Source organism: Oenanthe melanoleuca, chromosome 10 (genome assembly GCF_029582105.1).
Source record: "Oenanthe melanoleuca isolate GR-GAL-2019-014 chromosome 10, OMel1.0, whole genome shotgun sequence".
Classification (NCBI taxonomy): Eukaryota; Metazoa; Chordata; class Aves; order Passeriformes; family Muscicapidae; genus Oenanthe; species Oenanthe melanoleuca.
The window spans coordinates 5262585-5279188 of NC_079344.1; positions in this window are offsets into that span (position 1 = coordinate 5262585).

Consider the following 16604-nt stretch of genomic DNA (forward strand, 5'->3'; position numbering starts at 1 on the left):
TCCCTTCTAGAGGAAGGTGAAGCATAAAAACTGGTACTGCAGCAGGTACTGTCCTGTGATAAAGACACAAGCAGGTTCTGCTCTCTTAGAGAAAAAATTAACAGGATCATAGAATTTTTACTATTGATTTGTATCATATGTTTGTCATCAACCTGAGTAGCATTGCTTTAATTTAAAATTAAATTATCTGTATAAATCACAACTCTTTGCTTAATTAAGCTTAGTGAAACTTAGTTCAAAGCTACAGAATTTTGCATTTTTAGCTAGGAAGCCAGATTTTTTTTTTTCCTTTAAAAAGATCATACTACATAATCTAAAGACTGCTGAGGTGCCAAGAATGAATGCTAATGACAAGTTCTTGGTTAATGCTTCACTGTATTTGGGCTATTAAGTGTTCATATTTGTATGAATATAATAAAAATTTATTTCTTTTAAGAAGAAATAAATTAATAATTGCACTTTTTTTCTGGAAAGAGTCATTACTGCAAACATAATTGAGCCACATTCACTTTTAAAAAAATTTTCTCCATTATATTTTGTGAGAGAACTTCTTCATACCCTTTCCCAGTAATACATTGGATATGGTTAGGAAAATTATATAGGAAAATGTGATATTAAAATATACAATTGTACAATGCAAGTATTTAGTTCTGTTGTGTAGCTGACATAAACTAATTCACCATTTTGAATCATCTCATGTGTGATCACATGATCTCTTCATTTAAAGAAGTAATTCTTTGTTTATGTAATTTCTTGGGAATGCCTAACTTTCTGGCCTTTGAGAACAATCAAATTAGAGAATTTCTGGGATCATACCCATAATTCAGCTGGTATTGGTATGGATTAAGCCACAGTTCCCAGTAGTTACTAAAACTCATCTCTTGGAAATCAGGAATGAGGGTGATTCAGAAATTAAAACTGCTTTAATGTGAGGTGGTTCAAGTATAAATATTGCAAATAGGAACTGTCATTTCTACCACCAACAGTGATGGCCTTTTGGTATCTTATTTCTCTGTTTACTGAAAATACAGAGAGGTGTAAAATATCTTTATTATATCATCTACAGTCTCTTCCATCTGTGAGTGCCCTGCCACAGTCTCGTTCTCCATCTGTCCCTGATTCTATCATATGGTTGGTTCAGTAAAACCTATGGTTGTTTTCTTTGGAAGAGTCTCAAACAGAAACTGAGTGAACACAACTGAGTGAAATGTTTAAGCATATTGCTGTTTTTTTTAATGTTCCAAATTTTAGCACTAGTGATTTAGATTTTATTTGTTCTAAGTCAAATCCTGAATATAAATTGAATTTGGATTTTTTTTTCAGGGCTCTTAAAATATTTTTTGTTTAATAGTCTGTAAAAAGACAATGGATTATGCTTTACATGCTTGAATGCCTTGAATCTAAACCAGCTGGGAATACCAGTTAATAAGTTTAATAATAGTGGGGATCATGTGTTCTGTAGCAAAGTATGACAAATAACAGTGTAAGATGTAATCACTACATTTTACTTTAATCTGATATTTCTGTGAATATGGGATTTTTATTCATGAAGGGAACTCTAATACAGATGTGTCTAGAAAAAGCTGCAAACCTTGGGGTCACATATTCAGGAGGAATTGTGCTTGTGGTTCTAGTCCATCTCCTTATTTGACCTTTGTTATGTGTGCATGTCCACTGAAAAATGGGATCTCTGGTAGCTGGAGACTCTCATAACCCTCAAGTTAATAACAAATGTTTATGAAAGTGAACATGAAAATGAATTAATGTAGAATTTGGGTTTTCTTGACTCTGTGTGGCATTACAGTTTTTAGTGCACAGTTCTAATTGTCAGTGGAATGTCTGGGAAGATAATCTTCCCTGCCTCTCATGTTGCTAAAGCTGTATAGGTTAGCAGGCTGCTGCACCTCTTTCTCTGCTAGTTCCATAATGCTGCATGTTAAACATTGTTTAACACATGTGGAAAGTTAAAAACATGAATATATTCACTGATGAACAATTTAGTCTACAGATGATTTTAGGGTACTAAACAGAATTGCTTTTAATTCTGAAATCCAATTCATAAAGTTGTGGAGAGATAGAAATGTCTTGGATTTTCCCCTTCCAGACTTGATCTAGAGTTATTTGACTAGCATTGGCATATCATGAAGAAATAGTTTTATGCTTTTTAAAGTTTCTGATAGAGCCCATTATAACGAGCTGTTTTATATAATCAGATTAGCAAAATCCAGTAGCTTTGCTCCCCAACTGCATTTCTGCCTCTGTGGTCACTCCTTTCCCTGTGTCCTGTCCTTGTTAACATAGCTCAGTGGATGGCTGTCATCTTCAGTGGATGCCTGCCAAGCTTCAGCTCAGCTCCTGCCTGGTAATCTTGGCCATAAATACACCCCCCTCTTCAGGCAAGCTGGTAATAAATGAGGGGAATTATTACTTCACACAAACCTGAAGTTTTAGCATGGATGTTGTGTGTTAGTTATCCCAAACATAAAATCCCACTTTGTGAAAAGCACATCTGAAGGGCTGCTCCCTGCAAACCTATAAAAGTGCCCTTATCCTGCAGGCTGGTGGGTGCTGGTGCCTCTGTGTGTGGGTGGGAGTTTGGAGAGGCTGCCTGCCATGTGTGGGCTGTGTTAGCCCAGCACAGCCTCCCAGGGACTGCAGGGCTGCCCCTGGCTCTGGCAGAGCAGGGTGTGCAGGTCAGCACTTGCAGCAGCCTCCAAGGGGCTTTGCTCAGCTCAGGGCTGGCAGGATGTGCTGTGCTGCTGTAAACACTGGTTAGCAAGCCTCACTCGAGTGACAAGGCTCTGGAGAGGGACTGGCAGAGCAGCAGGAGAGCTCACTCTCTACCCAGGGCTCTGATTAAATTCAGTTCTTCTGATTAAATTCTGCTCCTTGAACACTGCCCACTGCTGTTGGGCTGTTACTGGAGGAAGAGGTGGCCCAGAGGCAATTTGGTAATTTCTTTGTCAACCCTAGAGCTGAGACCCTGCAGAAATGGAGCAAGTTACACTTGAATTATACCCAGACTTGAGTCACTGGCTTCTCTTTCCTTAGAAAGCTGACTTGCATGGCCCCAGACATCTGCCATCAATCAGAAGGGCAGTGTCAGAATAAATGCTGCTCTGGGAAGAAAGGGAAACCAGGAAAAAATATTTTGCAATAACCTCATGTGTGTTATTTCATTCTAATGATCTGTCTGGCAAATTTGATGGGCTCTGCTTCTATTAAGGAAGAAAGTAAAGGAAAAAACAAGCAACTGAATATATGTGTGTTCAATTTAATTTCCTCATTGGCCATAGATACACTATGGTTTGACAACACAGATAAATACAGCCCTTGGTTAAGAGCTAGAGGTATCAGTGAAGGATGTAAATCCATTCTGATGTTCAAAGTGCATGGAAATCCTGCTCTGTGTTCACCTGTACTTGGGCAGCCTAATGATCCTTTTGTTAATCCCTGAGCCAGGGACTGGATCAGAAAATTACCCTGGGAAGAAAGAAAGGTATTGCAGGAGGATGACAGAAGTGGATGAAATGTTGTATATACACACACACCCCCTCTTGTTTTCTTTTTTCCTCATTTATTTTGTGCAATACTTGTTTATTAATTTTCCCTGCACTTGTATGCTTATTCAACCTTATGTCACATCCTTGTTTGTGTTAATACAGCAAACTAATTGATGTTAAAAATAACCTCTATCTGGAGCACATACTTACAGGCACAAAGCCACTGAGAAAAGAGTGAGAGCATCCAAATTTGTCTAGCTCCTCAGGCTAAATTCCAAATTTTGCAGAAGAATAAAGCTCAGGAAGGAAAGCTTGGGAAGGTGGTCTCTGGAGGGATTAAATAAATGTTCACAGATGCTGTGAGAGAAGAATTTTGACCAGGAGCATCTTGTAATTCAGTATTGTGTGAGTTGAGAGAAAAATATCTAAGGAATCTTTGGTGATGATCCTAGAGAACATGCAGCCACCAATAGTAAATATGTCACAATCTGATAAAGGAGTATTTAATGAAGCTGATAGAGCAATTGCTTCTTAGCAATACTTTGGATTGTTTTTCTTTAATTATTGTCTGTATATATTTATATATTATTTGTTTGAGTGTAAGTTATCTTGTTATACAGTTTAGGTGTAAGAACAAATGAAATAATTTTGTGGTGGTTTGCACAAAGTTACATGTACAGCAATGATTAACTCTGCTGTGCTGCTACACTAAATATTGTACTGGTTTTTCTTGAGTTTTCAATATCCAGCTTTATCTTGGCTGTATCTAGAGCAGATGTTGTAACATAAAATTGAATAGATTCCATAATAACTAATATGTAAGATTCTGTTTTTCAGCAATATTTAGTTTTATTCTTCCCTCTGTACCCCTGAGACAGACTTTGGAGAGGAGTTGGGGTGAAGAGGTTTCAGGATATTGAGGTTGCCTCTTCTCTTTCTGTAGATATTTATGGTGACATCTTTCCAGGAGGCATGTGAAGTTTGTCTGCACATTTCATCTTTTGAAATGCCTATTAGTCAAATGAACTGCCCAGTGTATAGGTGTGGGGAAGTTCAAATAAAGGTATAATTCAGAAAAAAAAGGAAAACTTCTGCTGCTTCTGACATATATATCCTTCCTACATACTGTACTAAAATAGTTATATATCACCCTTTCTATATTCCAACTCTTGTTTATTTATATCAACATATTGGGATGCTCCAAAATGTGTTTATTTTTATAACAGCAAATCAGCATGCAGGAGAAGTAAACCATGCAACTTGGGAATTGCTTATCAGCTGTATAATGAAGATGAATGGCATGCTAAATCTTATCTGATTATGCAAAAGTAGCTTTTTATGATAGCAATGCCTTTGCTTTTGTGGTTTGTAGAAAGCTGGGCATCTGATTAATCATGTAAAATTAGATTGGAAAAAAGGAGAAGAGGAAAAAAAAAGTGGTGCTGTGTATTCTGTGTCTTTTCCAAGCAGGTGGCATTACCTGATGTTTAAAATATTGTTCTTTGTGGGAAAACTAAGAATATAAAATGATAGTGAAATTCCTAAGTTGTACTGAGCCTAATTAAGAACTGGTTCTATTAATGTGACTTCTAGAACAACTAATATAATCTCTAATGGCAAATATTTGCCAGGGTTGGTTACATCATAAATTGAGTGCTATAAAGCACCAACAGAAAGATAGTCCTGAACTCCTAATCTTGACTTCCCTGTGGGATCTAATTGTAAAATTTGTTGATGGTATCTTCAATAATAGAATTCTGTATGCATCCAGCTGAATCCAGCTTTTATTTGCCTTGACTCAGAGGGTCAGGCCTTGGAACTACATCTACCAAAATTCAGTTCTTGGTGTCTTGAGTGTGATTTTTTTCCCCTGTGTGTGTGCTTTCTTATTTAGAGTTGGAAAATGCACAATAAAACTTCCTGCATAAGTTTCCATTGTCCTTGAGATCTAAAACATTGTAATGAGAAATCTCAAAAGGCACAGGATGGCTCATCCTGCTGTGTTCCTGAGCCACTCTTTTATCAAGGAGAATCATAAACCTTGGAAGATTTGCAGGTGTCTTTTCTTGGGAGATTTTCAGATTGATGCAGTTCAGAAATCCTCCTTCTGCAATTGAATGTTAGCACAGCAAACTGGGGCTGTGGAGGATAAGAATTGTTTACTGCCACAGCAGTAAGTGACAAATTGTACAGTAAATGACTGGAGCTGTTTTTTAGGGCTTAAAAGAGAGAAAAGTATCAGAAAGTAAGGGGGAACTGAGTCAGATAATATGAGTTCTGTTCATCCCCAGAGTTTCTGTGAAAATTAGGGCAATTACACAGCAATGAATGGTAATGAAAGCAAATTGTTATTGTTCAGCATCATAAAAAACCCATAAAACCCCAAACCTAAGCACTGATGGTGCTTTTTCATTGATGTGCCAGGATACAGCTTGCTTTTTGCAGGGATTTTGTGTTGTGACACTGCAATATTTTCTGCATATTACTTTTGTCACCAGCACTAGAGCTAATCTCCTCAGTGATGTCCAGCTCCATCATCTCTGCATTATTACCTTGTTTATAACTGCACTGTGTTTCTGCTGTGCTGCAGAGAAGGGTGTCCTAATTTTCTTGAAATAGTGGCTGCTTGAGGATGGGAGGCTCAGGCAGCTACTGCACATTCAGCTCCTGGGGGTTGATTGAAACTGGAAGCTTTGTGCCACATTTCAGGGCCGTTCTGAAGTGATATGTGACATGGAAAGATAAGACTGGATTGTGAGAACTCAGAATGGATCTGAGTGGCTCATTGAAAGCAGGATGCCCACACTTTCCTCAATCACACAGTTCCTTCTTTTCTCAGCTAGGGACTCCACAACAGCACTGAGAGTGAAGCACTTGTAATGTGAAATCTTGAATCTCAGGACTGAAATTCATTCTGTTTTCTAATGGGGAACTTCAGCCACACACAGGGAGACAATCAAGGACAGGCAGCTGAAAGTGTCTTGGAATTGGTTCAGTCAGACAAAGGTCACAGCTTTGAAACCTGTAGGAGATCCCTTCATCCTCAGGTGCTTTAATTACCTGAACTCAGGTTTCTCTTGTTTTTCAGACAATATTGTTGTAGGCAGAATGTGACCTTGGGCTCACCTGAGGGTGCACCCAGTGTGCCTGAGGATAAGCAGCACTGGGAACATGCTGAGGAGCTGTTCCCTGGTGAAACTCTGCCAGTGGCACATTCAATAAGAACCAACATCCCTTGAGTGTGTGGAAAGAGAAATTCCATTTGCATGGGGCAGGGTAAGGGCACTTGTCCAGAATGCAGTGAGCAGGACACACCTCTGGCAGGTTTGCTGACAGGTGGATGCTGAATCCAGGTTGGGAAGCATCTTTTGTCTTTTGACATCAGTGTGAAGAGGGTACAATTCCCTGCTGCTTTGGATCAAACCATGCACAGAAGAGTGCAAAAAAGGTGTAGAAATGTAAGTGATCCTCTTACACCTTTTTCATACTGCTCTTGGAGCTCAGAATAAGGAAGAATTAGGTCTTGATAAGTGTTGGATGTCTAGAAATAGACTGGGTCCAGCAACTAGGAAAGAATTTAGTGATGGAAGGTTTGGAGTTTTGTTTTAGGGAGCCTGAAAGAAAAAGTTGGCTTCTTATATGATCCCAAACTCTGTGCCAGATGCTGATCCACCTTTTTGGATCAATTTTTGTCTATAAATAGCTGCTCTTCTCTCTAAAGCTTCCACTCTGGAGGATTTGACTTTGCAGAACTTCTCCTCAATGCTTTCAGCACATCCAGAAAGGCATCCTTCATTCTGTGGTTTTTGAGCATCATTCTTTGTACCCTCAGCCAGTAAAGAGAAGAAAAGAAAGGTGACAGTCCTTTCTTCCCAGGATCACCTTTGTCTTCCACTTGATGAATGAATCAGTGGCTTTGATTTTAAAAAAAGAATTGCCTGAATTTCATGAAAGTTTAGTTTCTTTCCTTTGAAAATGTTTGCTTAGGCAAAGGTTTTTCTTGGTGTGAATAGTGTAAAGGCAGACAAATGAAATACAAGTGGAAAAAGGCCCCTTGAAAAAGATTCAATTAAGCATCACTAGCAATAGGTCAGGCCTTGTATATAAAAAAAATTCTATCTGTATGATGTTTTCCCTTACCAGATGGAGATAGAGACATCCAGTCAACCTTCACTAAGAAATTGCTCTGAACATTGAGCATCTGAGCCCAGGAGCTTCTCTGCAAATCTCAGAGATTTGCCATGCAGTTCAGAACAACCTCTCAGTGGTGTTCAAAAACAATAAAGTTCCTCAGGTGCTGTTTTTTCAGCTTGATTGTAGCCTGTAAATTTGACCTATAAATGTCACCTCCTTTTCACAGGTGCAAAAATTCCAAGATTAGTGTTTTGATTCTGGTATGTTTGTGTTTTGTGGGAATGTTTCTCAGCAAAATCTGTTCTGGTAAGCAAGAACTCAGAGCAAGCCTGCAAAATAACACTTCATGCTTGGAAATGTGGACTCTGCCCACTGATCCCGAGCTCACAGGAGGGGAAATGGTGCCAGCAGCAGGGAGATGAGCACGAGTGTTTCCTGGTGGAGACAGGGGCTTGGCTAGCACTGCTCAGCTCCCAGCTCCAGCTGCTAGCAGGATGGCATGTGCAATTACTTGTGAGGCTGACAGTCTGCACTGCCTCATTTATAGTTTTTAAGGGTATGTAAAGTGCTCCAGCACAGCTGAGCCAGACTTTAAAACCCTTGTGGAAACATGGGAATGCTGTGCTGCTGTGATTAAAGGAAAGTGATGTGTGACCTAATGGCAGCTTAGCTGGGAAGAAGAAATGATGAACCCTTTTTGTACAAAGCTGAAATCCAGCAGCAGAGGAGCCTCATGGCTGGAGGCTGCAGGGCTGGGTGGGTGCCTTGGGTATTCTCCAAACAATTAGGAATGTTTGTGCTGCTGCATATTTAGAGAGGATCAGGGAAATCACAACGTGGTTTTCTGTAGGAATAATAATTAAACATAATAGTTACTGAGAAAATATCATTCTATATTTACAGCCTTTGTTATTTAATATCTAATTTGGAGAAGAGTTGCCTATTTGAAAATTATAGGCTTATAGTTGGCTGTTTCCTCCCCTTTTTGAGATAGTATTGTTAGACTCTAGTAGCTAACAGGAAATATCTGTATATGAACAAGTAATTTATGTTGAAATATATTAAAATATGATTTATTAAATGTCAGTCAAGACAATGAGAGTGCTTGGGTTTTTTTCCTTTTTAGTTTTTCATGTGTTTCTAATAATTTTGCTGTTTTTTCTCTTCTGTTTCTTAGAATGTTTGTATGAATTTCTCTTTAGCTGAGCTTGGTTTGCAGAATGTGTTTTCTGTGTTGAGGTGATGGTGATATTGCCTTTTCAAGTTCAGTAGAGTTCAGGAATGTATCCAGTTCCCCCTTCTAATTGCTCTGGGGTTACCTGCAGCAGCACTGCAGGCTCAGCTCTTGGGGCTCCCTGTGCTGGCCAAGCTGCATGAAATGCAGTTTATCCAGGAATGGAATCTGGCACTTGTCACCTTCATCACAATTAAATTAAATTTGTCAGCTTTATGATTTGTGTGTCTGGTAGGAGCCATCTCAGTGTGCTTCTGACTCTGGATAATTAATGAGTTTTGGAAGGAGAGATATTAATACAAACACGTTCAAAACAGAGCTGCCTTTTTTTTTTTTTTTTAAATTCTTTTTTTTTTTCTTTTTTTTTTTTTTGTCAGAAATACTCCTTTTCAGGCAGATGCAGAGTTCCTTCAGGGTTATTCTTGAGCATATTTTGGAACAGTATGGCAAAGTAATTATTCTGAGTTATTATCTAGAAAAGAAATTGAGGGGTAGTCAAGACTTTAAAGCTTAGCTATATATTAAATAATTCAGTACACCTGGAAATATGATATCTTTAATGAATGTGTTTTGTATATAACTTTGCTGACAAGTTTCTAACTGAACTTTTTTCCTTTCTTGGCCTTTCTTCTTTCTCAAGTCCTTGGATTGACCACTACTTGAAATTTGTTTATTTCTTCTCTGAGTTCTAATCTGAGACAAGTCTACCCAGACACCACATTGCACATGCAGCCTTCTTAAAATGGGCTTAAAATGGGTAAAGACAAGTTGTGTTTCAGATATATTTTGTGAAAAAAAAAGCCAAACTACTTAAATAGTAGTTTGTAGTACTTATGTCACTTCTTCAAGTGCAGAAGTTTACTACCTTGACAGTTAAAGCTGGAGCTCAGATGCACCTAGTTTTTTAAAAGGCTTTTTTTGTGCTTTGTAACTCTTGCCATCTGTCAGAATAACCTTGGCAGAGTGCAGCCTTTACTTCTTTTTCATACATATTTATTCTGCTACCCTAGGATCATCCAATGGGAATTCATTACTTCAGCAATGATTGAAGAAATCTTATTTTTAATCTAAGTAATTTTCTGTGAAGTTTAATTCATAACCTAAGAGCACCTCCTGGGTAATAACTAAAAATTATATATTTTTAATGAAAAGAATTGCCTTGAGTCCTCAGTGTCCAGCAGCCTTTCCTCCCACTCTCCAAAAGTCACAAATCATCTTTACCATATAATGTTTAATATTTCATTACGATTTAATTAATGGACAAATTCAAGATTAACAATAAAAATTGTCTTGGTTGGTTGGACTTAGGAGCTTTCAGAGTTGTGGGGGAGACTTGTTGGTTTCCAGTTGGTTCTCTTACAATAAGAAACACAAAATTGCTTTGGGAAGAGTTCAGGCTAATAAGACTTGCAGGTTCTATTTTTCCAGTTTGAACACTGACACAGATTTATCAAATCCCTATGACTGTGTGTGTGGGCTTGTGAAAAAATGCTCAGTGATATTTCCAAACAGCCCTGAGTACTCTGCACTTCATGTTCCCAAATAATTTTTAGCTGCATCATAGTTCTAGTTTGCATTGATCACCTGGCAATGGAGAGAAGCCCCCTCGGTGTCTGGGTTAGTAATACAGAATAACCCTGAAGGACTGAGTGTGACACCAGAGCTGCAGAGGTGATGGGCTGGCACCCAGCCTGGCTGTGCTCCTGTGAGTGTGACACTCAGATCCTGCAGAGGTGATGGGCTGGCACTCAGCCTGGCTGTGCTCCTGTGAGTGTGACACTCAGATCCTGCACAGGTGATGGGCTGGCACCCAGCCTGGCTGTGCTCCTGTGAGTGTGACACTCAGACCCTGCACAGGTGATGGGCTGGCACCCAGCCTGGCTCTGCTCCTGTGAGTGTGACACTCAGACCCTGCACAGGTGATGGGCTGGCACCCAGCCTGGCTCTGCTCCTGCTCCTGGCTTGTGTTTATTGGATGAGCTCAGGCACCAGCCTCTGCTTTGCCCTCCCCTCCTCCTCCTGTGCCTTTTCTACTTTGGGAACCCTTTTCAATACAAATATCTACTTCTGATTGCATTTTTACAAATAATAGCTGATCTATGCAAGGCTGTACCAGATATATGTATGTTATTCCAGATGCTAAATGTTAAAATCAATAAACAATCCCCCCCCTCCAAAAGCCCCAAATCAAAAGCCACACTAAACCACAAACATAAGCACATAATCCTTTCTTCCTTGCTTTCTTTTTTTTTTTTTTTTTTTTTTTTTTCTGGAGGAAAATATTTTACACAGCTCTTTGCGACTTAATTTAAAATTCGGTATAATCATAGATCAGACAGCATGTTAAATCTGAATTAAAATCTTGGCAGCTTTTAATTTTAAATTTGGATGCCAATTTGCACTTGCAGCCTAATGAATTTAAGTAGTTCCATGGATTTTGGAGAGTATTCAGCCTTTTGGGGAAAATCAATTCTTTCTTTTTGAATACCTAGTGATGGCAAATATAGAAGTATTAGAATTTGATTAAATAAAATAATACCTGAAAATGATCTAAAATCTTATAGGTATTTTTAAATTATTCTGTATTTTTTTTGTGAACTATTCTCTATCTGGGGAATAACTCCTGGTTCCTAGAGTGTCATGAGATTTTGTTTTTGCTGAGTGCTCTTTCTGCTAGATGCCTTTAAAACACCCAGAGAATCACTGTAGAGCTGTGCAACTCTAGAATTTCAAAAATGCACATCAAAAGCTTAAAAACACTGTGGCATCTGCATAGATTGACTTTTAAAGAATACATTAAAATTTAAATGTAAGTTATTTTGTAATGTCTTAGTGAAGCTGTGTACTAATTAAGTGCTTGTAATCTTGTTATTCAGAGGTTAGGACAAAACATTGCTAATTGTCTTGCAGGAATTATTGATGGTGATGGTGCATGCAACATCTTTTAGTTCCAGTTGTAGCTTTTGCATTTTTAGCTGAGAATTGGTATAAAATTATTGAATTACATCTTTCAAAAAAAGGTTGTTTCTCTCCATGCTGTGTGAGAAAAATTCAAATACTTATAGATGGTGAGATGTATTTCAGTGCTTCAGAAAATGTAAAGGATGGCTACTTTTAATGGGGAAATGTCAGAAGTCCTGGGAATACCTTTCTGATTAATGGCAGAAAGAAAGAGATGAATGAACATATACAGACTGAATCAACAGGAAAGTCAGTAAAAATGAGAATTAATTTATATAGTTTTAAACAGCTTTAAGCTAAGGCTTAATTCCTGCTATTGCTTATCAATCCTGGCAGCTTTGCCAGCGATAGAAAAGTAAATTTTATTCATGGTTGTTGTCTGTGAGTGCATGGCATCACAGCTTAGCTGGAAAAAAGTGGTAATTGTAGAAGTTTCTGGAAAGAGACAAACAGATTTTGCCTTTCTAATTAATTTGTCTGTTCAGTTGGGTGGTTTCTCTGTTTTTTTTCCCATTAGGAGCTGCCTATGAACCCCCAGGTTGAGCTGTACATTTAAGGTTCACTTCAGTGTGGGCTACAACCCTGCTCCCAAGTTCAAAAAAAGCTTCATGCTTTTCTTCATTGTGATGAGAAGCCCAGAAGTTTTATTTATTGCATTTACTTGCTGCTTATATCCCACAGAAAGGACTAACAGGAATTTGATTTAAGGTGTCTCTTAGTTGCACAGTACAATTGTAGTCCATTGAAGAACTTTAGATCTCCCAAAGTTTGTGGGATTTTCTTTTTTTTTCTTTTGTTTCTTATTGTTAGTCAGTCACCTTGGTATATAAATGTGTGCTAATTATCCTCAATCAGTCTGTTTAAATAATTTACAGTGTGAAGGTCTCAAAGGACTCTCCAGGTGGCAAGTCTGATTTAGAATAGCACAGTCCTTGTTACATGGGCCCTTTTCTTTCAACTCTGCCCTTCCTTCTGTTTTATTAAAATGCTTCTTGTATTGGCTTTTAGGTATCTCTTTTTCAGCAATATTTTATTTAGCACTGTCATCCAGATACAAGCTGCTACTGTAAATAATGACACTGTTCCAGACTTTCCTCCTCTGTTTGGCAAATTGTCTTCCCTGTGTTCACTTTGCTCTCTGCACAAAAGCAGATGCCATTCTGTAAATTTTCCTGTTAGCTGTGTTTGCTTCTATTAGCAGTGTCTGGCTGCTGGATTTTAAACCAGGACTGTTTCAAAAAGCTGATTCTGGGAATTGCAGTCAGCCAGACAGGACTCTCAGCTGGCACTAACTCAGTATCTCACTTGGAGCATTTAGCAAAGATTTCACCCCTTCTCACAGATCATTTAGCCAGCCAGTCTAAATAACAGCATTTGCCAAAATTACAAGCTGTTTATGAGCATTTTTCTATTTATTTATTATTTCTATTATTTTTAAAGAAATTCAATGCATACATTAAATTTTGTGGATAAGTTTTATTTATTTCCTTCTGACAGAGAAGGATATATACTCAGAGTTACTCTTCATTGTGTCCATCTAATAAGTAGTAAGATATAGCCAAGTGTAAACAGCATTCTTTGTTTCTCTTTTTTGTGCTGTGAAAAGCAGAGTAGCAGCAGAGTTAAGTTCACTGCTGCTGCTGACTCCAGCTCACTTTAGCAGTGACTGCAAAGCTTCATCTGCTGCAGAGTTGGGGAGAATGAAGGACTCGACCTAATTTCAGAGTGGTCACTGTGCTGAGGAAGCTCAGTCTGCACAGGAGCTCTCCTGCAAATTATGCAGGAAAAGCAGATAGTGTTTTAAGGGCATATTGATTTATTATTGTCTCCTGGGTACAAATTCACGTGTTGATACATTGATGCCTCATTAGATCCAAATTGCTGTTGTTTCTCAAGCTACTCAAGAGAATATTGCACCTCGTTTATGTTGTTCTTAGATATACATTATTCAGGGAAATACTGTCTGCAGGCTCTGTAGCTTGAACTTGGTTATGGTGGCTTCCAGGCTGGGAATATACTTATTTTTTGTAACAGGGGGTAGTGACATGCAGAGCACATTTGTTCAGACTCCACTTCCTACAAAAAGAGGGAGGAGACCCTCTCAGGGATCAAATCCTGTCTTGTACATCTACTGAAATCAAAATGGACAGAAGTAACTCTTGAGCCAGACTAGAACATGATGAAAATACAGACAGGTCTGCCTTTCTGTGGCATTATTGGTACCACACAGCCTTTTCTGGTTCTGCCACAAGCTGAGGAATGCAGCCTGAATCCACTGTCAGCCCTCTGCCACATCCATTCCTCTTTTTTTCCTCTCCATATTTTCCTCTGAGCATATTCCCATACAGTCCAGCTACTCTGGGTGTCCAGTTTGCTTTATCTCTGTCTGCTGTGTATTCCTGGAAACCCTGGGTGGTTTCTGTGGACAAAGCCCTGCCCCATGCTGTAGGTTAAAGTCCATCTGGCAGGCACCATGCAGGGACTGTTATCTAGAGGAGGGAATGGATTCACTCTGCTGTAGTTTTCCATTAGTGTTCTACTGTACACTGCATGTTTTTGCAATTCCTTTTCAGTTTTTGTTTCTGCTAGTCAGTAATTGACATTTGTTTTCTCACTGTCATGACCTCAGGCCCGGGGGCTTAACTCACATTGCAGTCAGTGCCATCACTGGCAAGGAAAATCCTCTTGCTTAAATGGGTAAACATGATTGAACAAAGTGTGTAGACCCTCTTAAACATGAATGGAACACAAGTTAGAGCTGCCTCAGCAGCTCTTGTGTGTCTTGGGCAAGTGAAGAGGGAGATCTCTGCTTTTCCTGAGTCTCCTCTGTTATACTCCACTTGTGCTTGCCCCAGTGTGGGTTTGTTTCTTCCTTTGTGTGTCTGTCAAACAGCAGCACAGGTCCAGTTTACAGCTGGGAGCAGCTCAGGAAGCTGTTCTGGGGTTTGTCCTCTTTGCCTGGAGCTCCTACTGCTGCTCAAAAAACCCTGGAGAAATGGGTGTTAACTGATGTGAGGCTCCAAGGCAATGCAGGTTGGAGCCTGGAACTGTAGTGTGTACAAATAACAGTCAAATATTAAAGAAAAGAATTTACCTCCTTGGATTAACTTTTCTGATGATCTTGTATTTATTTAGTTGAAAATTAATCTATGATGTTTTAATGGGTTTCACTACAAAGTTTACAGTATGCCCACTTGTTATTTCATATTCTGCAGTCAGTAATTTGTTTTGCTAAATTGATAGTGGAGGCTTTCAGTTGTAATTGCTGGAGTCTTTGAAATGTGAAACTGAATTCTTACAATGAAATGGTCAGAGGCTGAGTCGTTTAGGAAGTTTGTTTAGGTAAGCTGCCAGCCACTGAACCTGCTTGAAAAGACACTTTTGTTCACTTGTTTACCTACTGGGTTGCTCTTCAAATTAGATATTATAGATTCATAATTTAGAAATGCATTTCTACTCTGTGTGTGTGTGTGCATTCATTCAGTGTAGAAGACCCAAGAGAAACAAGATACAAACTGTAATTTTTCTTTCTCTCAGCCAATGTTTTTAGAATATCCCAGTTCTGCTTGTTAGTCTCAGCCTAGTGTTTGTATCACGTCCTGATTATAATTTTTTGAAAATTTAGAATTTGTCTCCTGAAGATTAATTTCTATGAATTTTTCATAGTACAAGTCAATCACATAAATCTGGTGCCAAAATGCAAAGTGATATGAAAATACCATCAAAATAAGCATGTGTAAACAACTGAATGCTTTCCAACACTTAGCCAGCTGTATTTTACAAATAACATTGAATCTATTTATGTTAATTTTATGTCTGCTAGCTGAATTTAATTTAATACAATAATTTAATATTCTCCCCATATTTGTTCAGGTCTTTAGATTTCAAGGGATTCGTGAGAAATGTGTATTTAACTCAGACTAATACAGTAATGGTAAGTTATTATTCTGTTTTCAGTACTTGTCTACAAATTTGATTTCTACAGTGACTAGAATGAGAATATCAATGAAAACTAGTAAAACAAATTGAGGGGAAAAAAAAATGGAAACTATTGGTCTATTATTATTATTATTCTTTTCTGTAAGCTTCTCAAGTAAATCACTAGAGTTGTGTCTACCTAAGCCAAATGGTGGCATTTGCACATGCCAAGAATTCTTTATGAAAAGTCTCTTGGTTCTTCCAGGGTACAGACACAATAATTTGAAAAATGTTTGGTGTTTTGCTGCTGGGACTGGCTGAGCCTCCTGGTGATGGCCCAACACCCATGAATTGATTATTTTGGTGCAAATTTAAGTCTCCAGAAGACATAAAAGGTATGAAGAACTATGTACATCCAGTTCCATCTCATAGATGTTTCCTTTGCTATTTATGCAGTTTCATATGCAGAGGAAAGGCCAGTTCTAGCACTGGGTTCTTAATTCAGGTGTCATCTCAATGTGGCATTAAGAAAAAAAAATATTTTAGGTAAGGTATTTGAAATTCAGAATGGCTGCTAGTATCAGTTTCTTTAATGTCTTTAAGTCACACATTACTGCTTCCCTTCTTTTGACAGATATTAGCTAAAAAATGCATTGAGGAAAATGTAATTCAGTTTCTGTATTTGGTTCTTACATTTTCATCCTAGAAAACAAAATAACAAGGGCAAAAATCTTTCTCAGTCTTTATTGAACAGTTTTATGCAAAACTGTCAGTTCTGAGTATACAGGTTGACTTGAAGAGCTGTCATATGACTGATTTCTCTGAATGTATTTGCTCTTTTCAGGTGCACATCA